Below are 13,598 nucleotides of genomic sequence, written 5' to 3'. Positions count from 1 at the left end.
GGGACTTCCAGCCTCCAGAACTGTGAGAAAATGAGTATCTGTTATTTCAGCCACCCTATCAGTGGTATTTTGTTATGGCAGCCCAAGCAGGCTAATACAGATTACCAAACTAATTATTTGGTATCTTCCATAACAGTTGTTCTCCAAATGTGTCATTTGCACTCAAATCTACATGTAAATTGAAACAGGTAATTAACATAGGTAACATGTACCTCAGAATAGGAGTCTCTGGTGATTCCATTTCTCATTAATTCCCATATACTATGTATCTTCACTTGGAACTCTTAAACTATCCTGCCTTTGCATTTAACTGTAAAGCACTCAGATAATTCTATCCACATGCTCCTCTGTCCACACTGCCTTGATATCTTGATTCTGAAACTTTATACTTACCTATAGCCCTTAAATTATCCTTTGAGCTGAGCAATGATCCTATCTTGTGGCAAAACCCATGCTTGCATTCTGTTTGCACATCCTGTTCTACTAGTGTGCTAAGAATTAAGAAGTAAAATGCAGGTATCTCATTTTCTTTTCAGGAATAGGAAGAATGAAAATGGCTAGCTTGTTAAGAATGATGATGACACCTAACATGAGTTCTGACTCCCCACAATGTAGATCTCATTTAATCCTCACAGTCACCTCTGTGAAGTAATGGGTATTATCCCCATTCTATGGATGAAGAAATTGAGGCAAAGCAAGATAACTGGCAAAGCTCACACAAGCTAGTGGGTGACATTGTCAGAGTTTGAACCCAGGCAGTCTGAATCCAGAGCACACATTCCTGAGTATTATTTATTGAATGTATTCATTTGGCACACCAGCTAAAAGAAGCAAAAAAATCTAAGTAGAAGAGTGTAAGAGATAGTAGTTAGTGGCTTCAATTTCATCTCATTCATAGATGAGGGCTCATATATTTACTGTTTCTTTTGTATGGAAAGACTACTATTAAATCCGGAGTTGCCATTGAGCCTTCTGTTGCCAGGTGGAAAATCTACTGGTTTACTGCATTTGAATGATCCACATTTAATCCTAACAATGCCTTTCCTCAATCAATAAAAGAACTTCAAGGAAAATATTTGGACACCTATGTGTGTTAGGAGCTAATGTTGGGCTGAGCCAGTAACCTTTATTTGATATTGAAGCAAAGCCCAGTTACTTTAGACTCCTGTAACACCACTCAATGTTTTGCTTCAATGTTTTCTGTTTGTTTGTTTTGTTCTGTCTGTTCTGTTTTTTTTTTTTTTTTTTTTTTCCGCACCAGCAGCCCCATCTGTCAATTTAGGGCTAGAAGGTATTTGGCCCATGCTTAGAGAATACAGGCCCTTCTGACATCAGCACCCTTTATTGGGCTGGTCACATCTTGGGCATTAAGAACAGAAGAACCCTCATTTTCCTGCTGCCAGCAGAGTGGTACAAATAGCTGCTGTCAGACAGACCATTAAACAATACAAAGATACCCTAAAGACAGACTTAAGAACTTGTAGCATCTGCCTTCAGTCAGGGGAGACCATAAAAAAACATGCTCTTATGTGTCTATTTGAACAGCATCAGAAGGCAGCACAGAGTGGTCACTCAGTCAACATGTGTTGGGCTGAATGGAAATCTGTCGGAACCAGAGCAAAGAGTGCAAAGGGGTCCCTGCTCCCCAAGTCCAAATTTATCCCCCCATTTCAGAACATGCTAGCACTTAGAGACTCTGTGACAACACAAGCACCTAGTATTGTTTTCTGTCCCAGTGGTCCTCTCATGACCTTATGTTTACAGATCTTTGCCCATAATAAAGTGGTAGAATCTTTATGACTTGAGGAGTCTACTGTGATAGAAAGATCATTGCTTTTGGAATCAAAGCATCCGGGCTTGATGATCATGATCTTTAATGCACTTAATGATCATGATATTTAACTGCTTTTTCCTGATTTATGGTTATGATGGCTACATTTTATGTGTCTATTTGACTGGGCTAGGGAATGCCCAGATAGCTGGTAAAATATTATTTTGGTTATATCAGTGAGGATACCTCACTGATGTGGAGAGGACATCCTCCAGTTTGTTGGGGGCCTAAATAGAACAAAAAGACAGACAAAGGGCAAATTCTCTCTCTGCTCTTGATCTGGGACATCCATTTTCTTTCTGCTGCCTTTGGAGCTCCTTGCTCTTGGGCTTTCAGGCTCCAGGACTTATATCCCCTCCCCACTCAGTTCTCAGGCTTTCTGCCTCAGACTGGGAGTTACATCATCAACTCGCCTGGTTCTCAGGCCTTCAAACAGACTGAATTACACCACCAGCTGTCTTGGTTCTCCAGCATGCAGATGGCGTATCGTGGGGCTTCTTGGCCTCCATAATTGTGTGAGACAATTCCAGAATAAATCTCCTCTTATATATCTATACATAGCCTAACAATATTCTATTGTTTCTGTTTCTCTGGAGAACCCTGGTGAATACAATGGTTTAATCTTGGCTTCTTGACAATATTGTCATAAGGATTCAATCCTTCTAACACATGATGGCTGCTCAATAAAGTAAACCTTAACTCCTTTCTCCTTTCTTTGTTGAAGGAAGAAACACGTCAGTCATTTCTGCCTGCCCTACCTCCTGACGTATGTTTTGGCACATAGTAAGTACCAGAAAAATGCTTGTTGAATACATAAATCTTACAATTTCCTGTCTGTATTAAAACTCCTCCTTCTATATTGGTCATCTGTTTGGTTCTCAACTACTTTTTGAAAGAAAAATGCTTTAAAAAAACCCTCAGGTTTAAATTATTTACATATGATAAGTTATGTATTATTAACAAGTTATATGTTATTGAGTATTTGCATACAAAAAATGCTCAAATCTTAAAAAGACAGCTCAATGAATTTTTGCATAGGTATACACCCATGAAACCACAACCTAGATCAAAAAAGAGAACATTTCAGTTACCCCAGAAGGTCCTTCGTGCCACTTCTCCATTAATACTTGCTCGTCAGTGAAAATCCTTATTCTGACTTCTGTCACCATAGATTAGTTTTGCTGGTTCTTGAATTTGTACTTTTTGTGTCTGTCTTCTTTCACTCAACAAATGCTGTGAGATTAATTCATGCTGTCATGCATGTCAGTAGTTTGTTCATTTTATTACTGTGTAGTATTCTGTGATATGTAGAAACTATAATTTATTCATTCACCTATCGATAAACAAGGGATTGTTTCTAGTTTTTAGGAATGATGAATAAAGCTATGAATGTTCTTGTATATGTCATTTGGTGGACATAAGCATTTATATCTCTTGGGAAAATGCTAGTCGTGGAACTGTAGGTCGTAAAGTAGGTATATGTTTAGCTTTATTAGAAACTACCAAACTATTTTACCAAAATAGTTGAATACATTTACCCTCCCACCTGCAATGCACTCTATTTCTAGTTGCTCCAAATTCTTACCATTGTTTGATATTGTCAGTCTTTTATATTTTCTATCCTGGTATATGAATAAAGTTATCTCACTTTTAATTTGCATTTTTCTCATGAGTAATGACATTGAACATCTTTCATATGCTGTGGCTGAGGAACTGTACCACTCCTATCTCCTTTAAAGGGAGCCTGCTGCAAAGACCATAGCTAGTTGACAGCCTCCAGCATCCAGATCTTCAAATGTTTATGCTAAGGCCACACTTCCCCTGGGCTGATCCCTGCCAAGGACTAAGCATGGCAGAGCTACTAGAGCTGGGCAGTGTCTGCCCCATGGAGTAGTTCTTCAATAAGCAAGCTTTGCTCAGAGACTCCTTATCAGCTTGACCCAGATTATCTCAGAACTGCTGTGCAATCTGAAGCTTTTCTTATATAATCCTCCTTCCTTCCCTGTTTCCTTTCACAGAAGTCAGACCTGCAGGACAGACAAGGGCTCTTTCCCTCTTCTGCTCCACCCGCTTTCTTCTTCACTGGCATTGCCCCCAGTAGATCCCTTTCATGTGTAATCTTGGCATGTGCTTCTCAAAGCACCTGAACTAACAGTATGCTTATTGGCGATTCTGAGATCCATGTTCAAGTCTTTTTTCTTTCTTTTTCAAACCATATTTAAATCTTTTGGCCATTTTAAAATTGAGTTCTGTGCTTCTCCTCTTTTAAAATTGATTTATAAAAGTTTGGTATATATTCTGGATATAAGCCTTTGTCAGATATGTTTTATGAATATAATTCTCCCAGTCTGTGATGTAATTGCTATTTTTGGAGACAGAGTCTCTCTCTGTCACCCATACTGGAGTGCACTGTTGTGATGACAGCTCACTGCAGCCTCTACTTTCTGGGCTCAAGCAGTCCTCCATATCAGCCTCCCAAGGAGCTGGACTGCTGGAACACACCACCAAGTCTGGCTTTTAAATTGTTTTTAACTTTTTTTTGGTAGTAAAGAAGTCTCACTATGTTAGCCAGGCTTGTCTTGAACTGCTGGGCTCAAGTGATCCTCCCACCTTAGCCTCCCACAGTGCTGGGATTACAAGCATGAGCTACCATGTCCAGCCATCACTTTCTTAATAATTGTCTTTTAATGAAAAAAAAGTTTAATTTTAATGATGTCCAATGTTTCTATTTTTTCTCTTATCCTATAACATGAGATAGATGTCAAGGTTTGTTTTCCCCCCATATGAGTATCCAAATACTCTAGCATCATTTATTAGAAAGAGCATCCTTTCCCCACTATAGTAGCACCTATAATGGAAATGTGTATGTGTATCTGTATTTCTAAACTCTATTCTGCTTCTTAGGTTTCCTTGTTTACTTGTGCACCTATTCCACATGGTCTTAATTATTATAGTTTGTAGAATGTTCTGGAGTCTGAGAATATAATCCCTCCAAGTTTTGATTCTTAAATATTGTTTTGTCGATTCTAGATAATTTGTATTTCCATTTAATGCTAAATGAGCTTGTCAATTTCTTAAAAAAACTCTTGAGATTTGCATTATGAGTCCATTAAACTACAGTTTCTCAACCTGACACTATTGAAATTTGGGGCCAGACAATTCTTCGTTGTTGGGGAGAGCTGCTGTGCCGTTTATTGTAGGATGTTCAGTACTAGACCTGGTCTTCACTCACTGGATGCCAGTAGCACTCCCCAAGTTGTAAAGACATGCCAAAATGTCTCCATAAATTGCCAGATGTCCTCTGGGAGCAAAATTGCCACTCCCTCCCCATGGATAACAACTGCATCAAATCTATAGATCAATTTGGAGAAAATTGACAACTTAATGTTATTGAACCTTCCAATCCACGAAAATGGAATCTCTCTTTATTTAGTTAGGTCTTCTTTATCTCAGCAAAATATTTTAGTTTTCAATGTAGAGTTTTTGCACATCTTTTGTTAAATTTATTCCAATGCATTTGATATTTTCTGCTATAAATGTAATTTCCAAATTAATTTATCAATTTTTTATTTTTAATATACAAAAATATAGTGCATTTTTGCTCATTTTTGATCAACATGTTCATCATGTATTCAGCAACCTTGTTTGGAGACACTTTTCGATTTTTTACAAATATAATCGAGTCACCTGCAAATAAAGAGTTTAACTTCTGTTCTAATTCTTTTACTTTATATTTATTTGTCTTGTTTTTTTGCACTGGCTAGGACCTCCAGTATAATATTCAACAGACATAGTGATAGTTGACGTTATCATCTTATTCCTAACTATGGGGGAAAGCATTTAATATTCCACCATTAAGTATGATATACTTTATCAATTTTAGAAAGTTCCCCTCCATTACTAGTTTACTGAGAAATATTATTAAGAATAAGTGTTAAGTCTGGGCGTGGTGGCTCATGCCTATAATCCCAACACTTTAGGAGGCCAAGACAGGGGATCACTTGAGGCTGGGAATTTGAGACCAGCCTGGCCAACATGGCAAAATCCCATCTCTACTAAAAATATGGATGTTAGCCAGGTGTGGTGACACACACCTGTAATCCAAGCTACTCAAGTGGCTAAGGCACAAGAATCCTCCCTTGAACCCAGGAAGCGAAGGTTGCAGTGAGCCAAGATCATGCTACTGCACTCCAGCCTGGGTGACAGGTGACAGAGCAAGAGTCTGTCTAAAAAAAAAAAAAAAGCAGAAGTGTTGAATGTTATTAAATTCTTTTTTTATTGATCTATTGAGATGATTAAGTGTTAATGTACTGATTTACATAGATTAAATTTTAAATGTTAAACCAACCTTGCATTCCCTGTAAGAAATCATGCTTAGTAGTAAGAAATCATACTCAGTAGTAAATTGTTATGAAATCATGATTGGTTGTGATTTAATGTATTACCGCAGACTATTGTGGATGGGCAAAGATTTCTTGAACAATACATAAAAATATAACATTCACCTAATTTATGTTATGGATGCCACTACAGTGGGGAAAGAATGCTCTTTTTAAAAATATGGTCCTGGAACAATGGGATAATCATATGGAGCAAAATAAACCATGATCTTTATCTCACTTTTATAATGTGGTAAAATATGTAGCATAAAATTTACCATTTTAACCATTTTTATGTGTTCATCTCAGTGTATATTAAGTTCAATCACATTGCTGTGCAGCCATCACCGCAATCCATCTCCAGAAGTTTTTTCATCTTCCCAAATTAAAACTCTATGACTCATTAAACAATCATTCCCTATCACCCCTCCCTCAGGCCCAGCAACAACTATTCTAGTTTCTGTCTCTATAAATTGGACTGGTTTAGGTACCTTATATAAGTGGAATCATATAGCATTTGTCCTTTTGTGACTGGCTTATTCACTTAGCATAATATCTTCAAGGTTCATCCATGTCAATAGCATGTGTTAGAATTTATTTTCTTATTAAAGATGACTCATATTATATTTTTTTCATATACCATATTTTATTTATCCATCCATTTATCCATTGATGCACACTGGGTTTCTTCTACCAACCTTTGGCTTTTGTGAATAATGCTGCTATGAACAGGGGTATACAGATATCTCTTCATGCCCCTACTTTCAATTATTCTGGGTATATACCCAGAAGTGAAATTTCTGGTTCATATGGTAATTCTATTTTTAATTTTTGAGGAACTGCCATTCTGTTTTCCATAGCAGCTGTATCATTTTACATTCCCATCAGCAGTGCATGAGAATTCTGCCTCATATTTTATACAAAAATTACCGTATATAAAAATCAATTTGACATGTATTTTAGAACTATTTTAAAATGGTAAGACAGGGAAGCTTTTAGAAGAAACCATAGGCCAATAACTCACAATTTTAAGATATAGGCATAACCTTCAGATGCTATTTTGGTGGCAGAGTTTTAGCATTTATTGGTGGCTTTAGGATGTGATGCAGGGATTACAAAGAACAGAATTCCACCCCTCAAAGTGTTTTGATTACCTTGCACAATGTCTTGTATCTTATGTTGAACTTAAGTGCCTTTCAATAGATATGCATGCTCCAATTGCTCTAATCTTCATCCCTCTCTAAGGATTTTCTCCAGACCGAAACTTTCTCTTCATTTACCTACCTTAGATGCTGAAACATCTAAGTTTATGATCCCTGGTCTATAGTATTATTGTACCTAAGTAACTATTACTGATACATGTTTTGATTAGAAGCTCACTGCATATATACATATGCCCGTCATCAAAGAACATTTATTGCTATTGTCGTAGTATGTATTTGTTTTATTGGCCTGGGCCTCTCAATAATGACTGTTATCATGAGGAAAATGTTGAAAACCCCTCACACTGAAGAAGTACCTGTGTAAATAATAAAAAGCAAAAGGTAGCAGGCTTTAAACTTGCACCAGTGCCATAGGATAGCTTCCATATTACTTTCTTTTTCATGTAATTGTGTGCCACGCATGCACATCAGGCCACCAAGAAACGCCTCCCAGCAGAGTATGGTTTTGGGAGACAGGACCCAAGATAAGATTATGGGAGCTCAAAATCTTATAATTACTAAAGGGCATGAGATGGGGTAGGGAGCTTTCTGAGATCTTGGTTTGCATCACAACTTTCTATATGAACATGATCCAGCCCAGAAGATGCAAATGAAAGAACAAACAGTATTGTTTTTCCCTGGTATCTTATGTGGACACACTTAGCAATAAACACATATTGAAGTCAATTGAGTGGGATGAACAGGATCACACAAAAGGAGAAAATTTCCAAATGAAAGATACAAAATCAGGGGCATGTTTGGTAGAGACCTGGGGAGTAATTACCTGGCAAGTAATTTGGTGTGGCTGGAGCACAAGGTACCCAGAAAGGGACTAGGGTGAGATAAGTCCACCAAGAATCCTATTATTGAAAAGCCATTTAAAATGGAAGCACACAGCCTCTCGGTGACCTTGCCAATGTGACCTTATAGGAGTAATAAATTTGGATTTTCCTATGCTGGTTATTTATAACATAGAAACTTCTTAATCACTGTCCTCCTCCCATATAGTCTCTTGTCTCGGTAAATGGTTTAATGTGATAATTATGCTTCAACTTAAAACATCTCTATTTGGCAGTCAGAGCCAGTTCAGAAGGAGCTTTGGATTAAGAGACAATATGGTAGAAACTCCAAATTTCTAACAAGTAAATTAAATGTAAAGGTGAATAAATTTAAAAAGTGGAAAGCCAGTTAATATGAATGGATGGAACTGTCTGTTATCTCTACACTTATTAGTAGAAACTAGGTTAACAAACATTTATTAGACACAAGGAGAGTCTCATAACGTGTCATTGTGTTTAACAAACATATAGGAGGTACCTCTGTGAGCTTGATAAGATACTTGAGACTTTCTGATAATTTTTTTCTATACTCAAAATGCTCACAAAATTGGTGTTATAGCCATTACACAAATTAAGAGTGAAGACAGTTTTCCAGCTGGCTTCCCTGACTCACCTTCATACCACTGCCGTCCTCACTCCAACCCCACCTATCATCTATGCTGTTGCTTTTCAATCCTCCTTCCCTACTACATTACATTCACTGGCTCACTGTTGTCCACCACATGAAGTTCAAGATATTATGCGTGTTCAAGATCTGTTCTTCTGTCCTTCCCCAACCCCAGAATTTTGCTCTAACTACCTTTCCAGATTTACCTACCATTGCTTCCCTTCATACATCTGACACTTAACCCCAAAGCTATTCTGTGCACTGCAGTTTTCATGGGGCTTCCTCTGTCCAGACCCCTACTTAACCCTTCTCCTGTCAAAATATTTTCTTATTTTTAAAGCCCAATTCAACTTACATCTTTATGAAGTTGTCTCTGTTTTCTAAAGGCCTGTAGCACTTTATTAGGAGTAAAAATTAATGGCCAGTATAACAGAAGTCCCACCTGAGCCTACAGGGAATGCCGACTTCTCAGGCTCTGTTTGCCAAGTGGTAGAGCCTCCCCAACAGCACAATTGTATAACCTTCCTGCTGGAGGAGAAGAGGACCTGTGATGAGGAGGTTAGTGCAGAGGCTGCTGGGAACAGGGAATGGGAAATGGAGAGAATAGCATGAAGTCTCTCCCAGCCTGGCCACAGACTTACTGGTGTCTGGACTCTATGGAGAAAGGAGATACTGGGCAAATGTTAATGGAACAGTTTTCACAAGGTAATCTTTAGAGACACAGAGGTGCAAACAATCTTGAATTTGTATCCTTACAGAAGAATGTAATGTAAAGACAGGAAGAGAAGGAGACCCTTTTCATTCCTTACCACTGAACACCACTCAGCTTGGCATCTCATGTGCTCCAGCACGCCAGCTGCAGTGGGAGCCTGCAGAGCCCAAGAGAGCTGCAGGGAACCACATGGGAATGGACTTGCTTGTGAGCTCATATGAATTCACAGAATCCGGGCCAGACGTGGTGGTGTGTACTTGCAGTCCCAGCTACTTGGAAGGCTCTTGCAGGAGGATTACTTGAGCTCAGAAGCTCAATGCCAGCTTGAGCAATATAGTGAGACCTCATCTCTTTACAAAAAAATTCCCAGAGTTTTGGGGAATCCCCCAGAAATATCTAAAGGACACCGTAGACGGTCAAGACCCTGTGTAAATATCCTGGGGGAAAAGCCTGTAGAATTTGGATTATTACTATTGATTATATTTTATTTGTGTACATGGATAGGTTAAGTCCTAGAAAAACTTGGGTTAATGCTGACATTCATTTATGACTTGATATGGTTTTAAAACTTATCTCCATTGATTTATCTGATTTGATCACCATAACAACCACTCAAGGTGGCTATTATTATATCCAGATTTTCCCCCATAGCGATGGATTTGAGCATAGTGTTTATTGTGGAAAGAGTCCAGGACTTGTCAGCAGACCTAAATTTGAGCTTTTACTCTTCTGCATACAGCTGGGTGATCCTGGATAAATCCCAACCTCTCTAAGCTTTAATTCCTTACCTGTTGGACAGGAATAACAATTCCTTTTGTATAGAGATGCTGTAAAATTCTGAGATGATGAAAAAATCCTATACAATTGTAAGAAATTATGGCACATGACTTTATACCATTGTATTCATCTGCCATAAATCGTTTTTTTCTATACATTTCAATACAATAAAAATAATGAACAGAGCAACCATGCCTTAATCATCTCTGTGTCAGCTTATCTAGCACAGAGTAGGTACTCAGTATGATGATGTGAAATGCTGCGGGGTGATAAGCTTCCCATCTATAGTATGAGCCTGGTACAGCGGAGTTGAACTTCAGAATGGCTGGGACTAGATGCCAATCCTGAAAGCCTAAGATTATTTATTAGATTAATCAGATATATAAGAGATTCAGATATAAGAGGTCAAATCAGTTTCCCAGGGACATAATACATGGCTAAGAGAGACAGAACATTACAGGACAGCAGGGGCTGGCAAACGTTTTCTGTGAAGGGCCGGGTAATAAACATTTTAGGCAATGTACGTCATATGGTCTCTGTGGCAACTACACAACTTTGTCATTTTTATTGTGAAAGCAGCCACAGACAGTATGTAAGCGAATGGGAGTGACCATATTCCAATATATTATATTTTAAAAAACAAACAGATGGTGGGCTTCATTTGGCCCATAGGTCCTGGCTGGTCAACTGAGACAGAGGCTTGTCCTTTTGCCAAGGAGGATTTATAATACAAAAAGCTGAAAGTAAAACCAGGTGGTGGCATGAAATGGAAAAGCTGAAATCAATGAGTAAAAGTAAAGCTCTCCAGTAAGTTTCAAAAACCAAAAGTCAACAAGTATGTAATTGGAGAGAGAAGAGGCATAAAATGTCTGTTGAAATGGATCAGGGCAAATTTTATTCTATAAGTTTAAAAGGAAGAAAATACTGTGGGGGTGTTTTAGTTTTGGAGGGTTTTAGATGCCTATGGGACAAACAGTGCCATGTAGCTGGTTAGACTATCGAAGGTGCTCTAAGTCCCATTCATGAAAGCAGAGCATCCAGGACAAACAAGGTGAGCATCCCAGGGGGACAGGACTGTGTCTGAGTCACCACAGGACCCCTTGCTCCTAGCACAGGCCCTGACATGCAGCAGGTACCCCCTGGGAACTCATACTTCCCCATGCTCTGCTCTGGCCAGAACAGTTTCATATCTGAGGGTCTCTGTTCCCTGAAAAAAAACCGGGGTTTGTTTGCCTGGTGGGTAACAAATGACTCCACAAGAACATGAGTTTTGATCAAAAGGAGTTTGTTTCACTTGTCACAAGCAAGGAGAGCGCTGGGAATATTCTCCAAAGTGGTGTCTCTGAAGGAAAGTGACAGGAGGGTTTCACGGGGTGGTGGAGAGGGGAGAGAGTGCATCGGTGCATGTAGGGAGGGGTCCCAGTGGCGCAGCCTCAGTGAGTCATGCTGCCAGCACATAGGTCACATGTTATGGTCATGAAGCTGTAGCTCCTCCCGGGGTAGTGACTTCAGGATGGTAATGAGGAAAGTTCACTTGGGTTCATCTAGAAGTTGCCAGGGTCTTTCAGGAGCTGGTTCCAGCTGACTAGGTCACCACATTGCACACGGGGCTTGGGAAGAAACAGGCAGCGAAGCAGGAAGCTGTAAAACAAGCGGATTGCTCAAGTTGGTTAAATGTCTACATTCCCAGGAGACCCTCCCTGTCTGCTTACATCTCCTCTTTGCTATGTCTGTGCTGGATTCAAAGGGGAAGAGGTGTTTGAGCTGAAGGAGGTGTCCATGTGAGGAGAGAGGAGGGATGGGGGGAAGAGTGCTCCCACAGAGGGCTACAGCAGAGTCCATCCAAGATTCTCAGCCCAGGCTCGCTTCTGCACTCTTTCCCTTTGAATTAAAATACAGGTTTCTAAAAAATAGCGGCAGAGGGTCATCACACTTTCTAAGAAGTCTCGGCCGGGCGCGGTGGCTCACGCCTGTAATCCCAGCACTTTGGGAGGCCGAGGCGGGCAGATCACGAGGTCAGGAGATCAAGATCATCCTGGCTAACACAATGAAACCCCATCTCTACTAAAAATACAAAAAAAAAAAAAAAATTAATGGGGCGTGGTGGTGGACACCTGTAGTCCCAGCTACTGGCGAGGCTGAGGCAGGAGAATGGCGTGAACCCAGGAGGGGGAGCTTGCAGTGAGCCGAGATCGCGCCACTCCACTCCAGCCTGGGCGATAGAGCGAGACTCCGTCTCAAAAAAAAAAAAAAGTCTTCATTTCAGCTTTGTTGTTTGTAAAAATATGCTCCCTTACCTGGGTGACAAGAAACAAATGTGCTGACATGTTTAAGGAAGGATTTGGAGTATTTTAAATCAGGCTATGAAGGGACATGAGTTTAAGGAACTGGTAGGTCCACAGTAGGAGTGCTCATAGCCACCAATAATCCCCTTATGAAGGAACTAATTATGTTTGGAGAGGACGTGTGTGCCTGATCAAATAATTAAAACTAAATTGCTCTCCTTGGAAATGCAAATTAACGAGTGTTAAAGCAACTCGGTTGGTCACATAGATAATAAATAGATGTGTTTTCTCATGTCTGTTAGGTGGCACTGATTGATTTCCAATTCTGGCTACAACAGGGCCTGAGTGGCTTTTGAAACAAAGATGAGGGGACTGCAGGCCCAGTGGGGACAGCTGTTGAAAGCTTTAAGCTGTTACACCCCACCCCCACTGCCTGCTTTTTGCAACTGAGAATAGGAAACCTTGAGGAACCAGACTTGACCTACTGCTGCCCCTAAACCCCAGCCCTGCAGGAGTATGAGGGAACGGTGGCACTGTCGACTCCGCTCCTCCAAACAATACCTTCCCTACCACCCAGTGCTGTCAGGTCAAAGAAAATAAGGCACTGGCTGAGCACCAGGAGCCAGATGGACCTTTTGGTGGGGGTATGGAGGTGTGGGGGGAAGCAGGGGTATGAGGCCTTGGGGGGCTGACTGGAGTACTGTTACATGAGTTTTTAAAAAGTTTTTGCTCAGCAATTAATTCATAAAAAGTCTTATCAAACAATAAACAAAAAAAAAAAACCCAAACTCAGGTTACAAATGTTTTATCATTTTGTCAAAGAATCTATATTAATTAAGCACCTATTACGCAGAGCTTGCTCTTGAGTGGGCCTTTGTAGGTGGGCTGGGAGAAGAAAATTGGATTTCTGCCTTGAAGGAAGTTACATTCTTGTTGGGGGGACAGATTTTAGGTAAACAAAGAGCA

At 39.8% G+C, this 13,598-nt stretch overlaps 1 protein-coding gene across 1 annotated transcript in view; it reads right to left on the bottom strand.

The window, feature by feature from the left end:
• Positions 1–11,571: 11,571 nt before the first annotated feature.
• CD101 (CD101 molecule) overlaps positions 11,572–13,598 on the bottom strand; it is a 35,191-nt gene continuing 33,164 nt past the window's right edge. The window contains 1 exon segment of the mRNA XM_010367897.2: positions 11,572–11,988. The gene's annotated coding sequence lies outside the window, so the exon portion shown is untranslated.

This window comes from Rhinopithecus roxellana, chromosome 8 (genome assembly GCF_007565055.1).
Source record: "Rhinopithecus roxellana isolate Shanxi Qingling chromosome 8, ASM756505v1, whole genome shotgun sequence".
In the NCBI taxonomy this organism is placed as follows: domain Eukaryota; kingdom Metazoa; phylum Chordata; class Mammalia; order Primates; family Cercopithecidae; genus Rhinopithecus; species Rhinopithecus roxellana.
Note: the sequence above shows the minus strand (reverse complement) of the source record. Positions and strands in the feature narration are given on the sequence as shown.